Source organism: Heterocephalus glaber, unplaced genomic scaffold, assembly GCF_053883595.1.
Source record: "Heterocephalus glaber isolate CG9 unplaced genomic scaffold, H.glaber_assembly_v1.0 deba00001504, whole genome shotgun sequence".
Classification (NCBI taxonomy): domain Eukaryota; kingdom Metazoa; phylum Chordata; class Mammalia; order Rodentia; family Bathyergidae; genus Heterocephalus; species Heterocephalus glaber.
Window position 1 is genome coordinate 58,570,309 of NW_028258324.1, and position 6,000 is coordinate 58,576,308.

Sequence of the window (6,000 nt, forward strand, 5' to 3'; positions counted from 1 at the left end):
GCCTGAAAGTAAAGTTTAGAAATAGAGATGACAGATAAGCCACAGCAGGCAAACATAATTCAAATCTGACTTTGCAAACTTCGTTGATTTTTAAAGTAGACTTGGCTTCTGAAAGTACATCAGGCTTACATTTTCATGCAGCCTTTGGATGCACTGAAGTTACGCCAGGACAGTGGCTCAGGATCAGCAAGAAGAGCTTTGCTTTCAGGGCCCATGCTCTGCTCTGAAAAACCCAATAATTTTCGCCTGCCCTCCAGCATGGAAGATCTGATACAAAGGAACAGGGCTCAGCTCCCTGCAACCTTGGCCATGAGGGGCAGGGGTGGGAAGGCCTGCAAGTGACAGGAAGGGCAGGGAAATGAAAGCTGTCAGGTACCTCTTGGGTTGGTCCTACGACCAGAGAGCGAATATCATCCACAGAACTCTACAACTGTTCTCCAGCATCCTCCAAATTTTGCCTGCTCCCATTCCATGGCAAAAGAGATGGGGCGCTGCTTCCAGACCTATCAGCATACCTGCTGGCCCTTCCACCCACCCTGTACAGTGCTTGGCATACAGCAAATGTTTGCTGTATTTTCTTCTTGTTATGATTAATTTCTTCCCACTATCTAGCTGCCATACCCTAAATCAGCCATTCTCGAGGTGTGATCTGAAGACTCCAGAAGTTTGTGAAACTCTCACCGGGGGTCCAGAAAATCAAGACAATTTTTGATGAATATTTTCAAAGTAAAATGATTTGTTTTTTGACTCTCATTCTCTCAGGAGTGCACAGTGGAGTTTTCCAGAGGGTGCAGAGCTGGCGATACCACAATAGATTAAATCCAGAAGCAGACATGAGAATCTAGCTCTTTTTTCTGAAGCCAGGCTTTAAAGAGATTTGCAAAAATGTAGGACAGCACAGCTATCTTCACTAAATTTTTTTGCTCTGAAAAATGTATTGTTCTTATATGGTAATATGTCACACATCATCTATTATTATTTTAAATGAATGCACAAAAATGTCCTAACTTCTTGGTTTTAATTTTAATATAGTAAATTTAAATATGTGGAAGCCACATAAATAAAACCTCTTTGAATTCCTTAGTAAGTTTCCAGAGTGTAAAAGGGTCCACAGAACAAAAAGTTTGAGAACCACACAGGTGACCATTTGACCAATTCTTTTCCTCTTTCTATAGTGATTTTTAACCTTCATTTTTATTTATAAAGGTGATATGAAATTTAAAGTACAATGGTACATCAGTTCATGAACTTAATTCTTTCCATGATTCTGGTCACAAACCAAATTGGATGAAAACCAAATCAAATCCAATGGTTAGGTTCAATGTGGGCCTTAAGGGGAAATTTGATTTGGTTCTTGTCCAATTCGGTTTGTGACTAGAATCATGGAAAGAATTAAGTTTGTGAACCAAGGTACCACTGTATAAAATAAGTAAAGAAAAGGATTAAATGTCTTATAATCGAACCACTCAGCAAAGGACATTATTAATATGTTGGCATATGTATTTCTGTTTCCAGTAGTCGTGAACCTTTGGCACAGGTGCTGCAGCAAGCTCTTTATTATCACTGAAGGCTCTAAAAGGTTCTCCACCACCAGCTTAGTCCATTAATACATGATGAACATAGAATTAAAATAGAATGATACGGTAGATAATATTTTCAACCTTATTTTTCTTTTAATTAAAGATATCATAGAACCAGTGAATATCACTAACTATTTTTCTATAACACCCACTCGAATTATTGTGTTTAAGTAATGCATTCGTTTAAGTAAGCTCCTGGTTTTGGTCATTTAGATTGCTTACTTTTTTTCTTGCTATACGTAATGTTATAGTGAACAGCCTTTTTATACATGTTTGGTAATTTCTTTTTTTGTTGTTGTGTTTTTTTGTGGGTTTTTTTTGTTTGTTTGGTAATTTCTTAGAATAAATTCCTAGAAGTAGAATTGTTGTGTCAAGAATATGTATATGTTTATTTTATATACTTGGAAACATGGGATACAGTGGAAGAAAATCATTTTCATTTTAACAATGTGAACAATTACATATTCACTTAATCTCTCAAATGCATCATTTTTTCTAAAATTTCAGTGTTATAGCTTGCCTTTTTTTCTCAAAAAGCTGATTATTAATTTAAAAAGCTCTATTTCATGTACTGTGCCATAATTTACTTACCCATTCCCCTCTTATTGGACATTTTGGGTTGTTTCCAAGTTGTTGCTGTTACTAACACATACTCATGTACATAGAGCTCTGAAAAAAAAATGCATATTTTAAGGTTCCTAATATCTGTTGCCAAATTCCTTTTTAGAAAGGTTGTACCAGCACCTATATTAGTAGTTTTATTTGATACCTTTGAATTATGTCATTTCTTTGCCAATCTGATAGTTCTTAAATGGTACTTCATTTTTTATAATTTTTATTTCATGGACTTGTAGCATGTTTGACTTTTTTCATATTTCTCTTGAATTATAAATTTCACTTTTTAAACAGGACACACATGTGTAAATACTGAATAGTTTCTCAAGTGTGAGAAACTGAAAGTGTAAATAAGGAATAAAAGGTATAATAGATAATGTGAAACAGGAAGAAAACGGGCAAAGGGGAAGGGGAAGTGGGAGGGGTAGGGAAAAGGAAAGAAGGGAATGGAATTAATATGAGAAAATGAAAAAATTCAAATAAAATCTTTGTAAATAGGGAGGGATGGAGGGGTTGAAGGGAGGGCAGGGGAAGGGGGTAAAAATAAGAACCAAGAGAGTATGTAAAGGTGCATGTCTCCAAGAATGAATGTCATTATGTTGTACACCTAAAATATAATAAAAGGATATACAAAAAAAATAAATTTCACTTTTTAAAAATGCCTATTAGAGTAATGCATTTTTATGGAATCAAAAGCTGCTGGCTTCTCTCAAGTATTTGTTGATACACTGGGAATACTGGCTTGTAGAAGAGAAATTATTACATAGCTAATATGATTTTATGTATTTACAAACATAAACTCAATTCTATTGGGTAACTTCAGTTGCTGCAAATGCTCCTCTCTATGCTTTATCTCTTTGAAAATCTGAGTTTCAAAGAAACAGATAATAATCATCCATACTGAACAATTAAGATGACTTTAAATGGAATTGAGTAAATTGTAAGATACTATTTGAAAGTAATTAAAATTACTTTTAATACTTAAATATATTCAAAAGTAAGTAGTATGATTTGGTTTGGGTTGCAACTAATTTCCCAAGCCTATTGTGATAATATCCAAGCCAAGCAAAACTTTCAGGGATAGTAACTAATGAGGAAATGACCAAGCCTAGGTGGCACAGGAAAGAGAGAGACATCGAAGGATAGAAATGATAATTCCACAGGATAGGACAGGATGAGATGGGGAGGGACAGGGTGGGTAGGATAAAGCCACCTAGGACCCCCAGACTGCTGGCTGGGTGTGGATGGCTCAGTCCAAAGTCAAGCTGGCTTCAGCCTCATAGTTCTAACCTTCATACATTCTTCTCTCTCTCCACGGTCCCTTCCCATCCATTGCCCTCTCTGAGGCCAAAGTAAGCAAGACAGGACCCATGGAGAAGAAGCTGGGAAAATCTGAGTCAAAGAATAACCCTCAGACCTGCAGCATGGGGGGTTCCAATAGGAAGAGAAACACACTGATTTGCACAAACTCACACAACAGGGACAAACAATCTCCATAGAGCCAGACTGCTGCCCCACACCAAGTCAACAGCAGCAGTTCTGCAGATCCTCCCCATCCTTGCTAAGAAGAGCCAAGGAAATGGGTCAGACCAAGGCTGTAGCCAAAAGGAGCTGGGGAAGTAGCAGGCCAACTGAGCACCCCCTCACCACTCTGACTCTAACCTGCTTTGGCCCCTGAAGCTCCAGACAGAAGCCTGCACACAGTGGGGCCAATAAAGATCTGCAGAATGAGAAGAATGAGGAAATGAAAATCTGACATTTTCAAAGCCACTGAGACAAAGTAATGAATGATCAGTATTCTTAAGAATCCTTAACTCTTCAAAACAAAAAGTTTTAACCGAAAAATAATGGGGGAAAGAAAAGCTTTACCTCCAAATGTCAATGGTCATTGCATCTATTTAAAGTTTCCTACAGGGAATCCTAATAAATATTTAAGCCCTTCCAATCTACCTTGCCAGTTAGCAGTTAGGGGGAATTAAGCAGTGGATTACAAGAATGGTTTTTCCAGAAGCTTTGAAGTCTACTATTTTAGGCTATATGATCACAGGAATGTCTCATCCACTTCCTTTTCTCCTTTCTTTTTTAATCTTTTGTGGGGGGAAAAAAAGCTATAAACACACCAATCTATGTTGCTATAATGATTTTCTTAGTGAACACTGTGCTCATCACACGCTTTCATTGTAATCCCCCATCTTCTCCAGCTCCCGAGCTTTTTAACACATCCCTTCAGCCTAAAACTTCCCAGGCTTTGTTCCCTGTTCAGATAAACTTTCAAGTCAGTCTGCTCAGCAGCTTCTGAGTAGAGAGGAAATAAGAGGCATAACGTTTGCCCATGAGCATTGGAAAGACTAACTTACAGAGTCGACGTAAAGACTCATCACTTGGGAAAAATGTCACCATCTAGGGAATTATCAAGGAATTAAAAAAAAAAAAAAACAGGAGAGAATAATTAGCTGATGTCTGAAAGCCCAACCAATTTGGCCTTCTGACTGAAGCTACTCAGTGTCACAATTTCAAAATGTCTGGAAAACAGCCCATTGATAGGAGGGTATCCCATTACTAGAATTTTCTCCTCCAAGGATGAATTATCATTAATTGTGAGGATTTTTTTGTGTGTGTGCGCATCCTTCAAAGTGATTCTTGTGTAAATAATAATACTACTCAGTGGCTTACTTTGGTTTAAATATTAATATTCCCTTTATTGTAGTTACAAAATCAAAATTTCCTTAAGGTTTTAAATTTACCACATAAATTTAAAACCTTAACACATTTTAGCAAATATTTTTAGAAAACATTTTTTAAAACCTTAAATGAATTATAAATTTTATTAAATACCTTAAAATATTCTTAACCGCATTTTTTATCAATTCATTATTTTCAAATTTCCCTTAAGTCTTTTGTCTATAGTCTATAGTCTATAGTCTTTTGTCCTTCCAAAGTGCTTATGTAAATTATGTAAATGTGATAAATTAAACTTTTAACTTAAAAATCTCAAATCTAAACTAATTGCTTAATTACTTAAAATTTAAATCATTAGTCTGACATGTTCTCTAAAAAGAAAAATTTTTTAAACTACAAATGTGTAAAGCACTAACCATGCACATATGTTTGAATTTTAGAAACACTATATATCTAATTTTGTATTGGGGCATAAAAGCCGTTGACCTGCTAGTTAGTAGTAATTACGTCATCTTGAACAAATTTGGGGGATTGCCTCTGAGTCAGCCAAGACCCCTTACTCTTCCATCAGGCCAACAATTCTTTGCTGAGTCATTTTTCTCCATTTTTTTTCTTTTCTGAGTTCTTGTGCCTGTCCACTGCTCCTAGAAAATTCAAACTTACTGTTAACGTCCTAATGCAGAGCAATTTAGCCATGGTAGCTAAACTTTTCCTAATTGGGCCTTGCCTAAGAAGGACTTGTCTTTCTCATCCAGAAGTCCTAACAAGCTGAAAAGAAATCCAGTAACCTCTGACATATCTTATGCCTTAATTAATGTTCCTCCTCTAGAATGCAGAAGCAGTGGGGATAATTCTTTTTCTAAACAGCATCTATCTCCCTTCCAGGTTAATGAGGTGCTAAGCTTTCTCAAGACCTAGATCATAATTTTTATTTCCTTTTAAACTCCATACAGTGGTCTTCTAACAATATTTCTGTTTCTTTGTGTGGGACCAGAAATCCCGCTGGTCTCGTACATGGTATTATCTTTTGAGAGCAAGTGCAGTAAATTAAAGAGAGACACAATTTCCTCCCCCCCTTCATCTCATTGAATGGTGGAGTCTGTATCCCCTCCCCCTGAATCGGAAC

General features: G+C 36.5%; 1 long non-coding RNA gene across 1 annotated transcript in view; it reads right to left on the reverse strand.

Annotated features, from left to right (window-relative positions):
- Positions 1-2,612, reverse strand: part of LOC147825366 (uncharacterized) — a 37,004-nt gene extending 34,392 nt beyond the window's left edge. Inside the window, exon 1 of the long non-coding RNA XR_015440996.1 lies at positions 2,172-2,612. This is a non-coding gene — a long non-coding RNA (uncharacterized LOC147825366). The remainder of the gene's footprint in view (positions 1-2,171) is intronic.
- Positions 2,613-6,000: the final 3,388 nt, after the last annotated feature.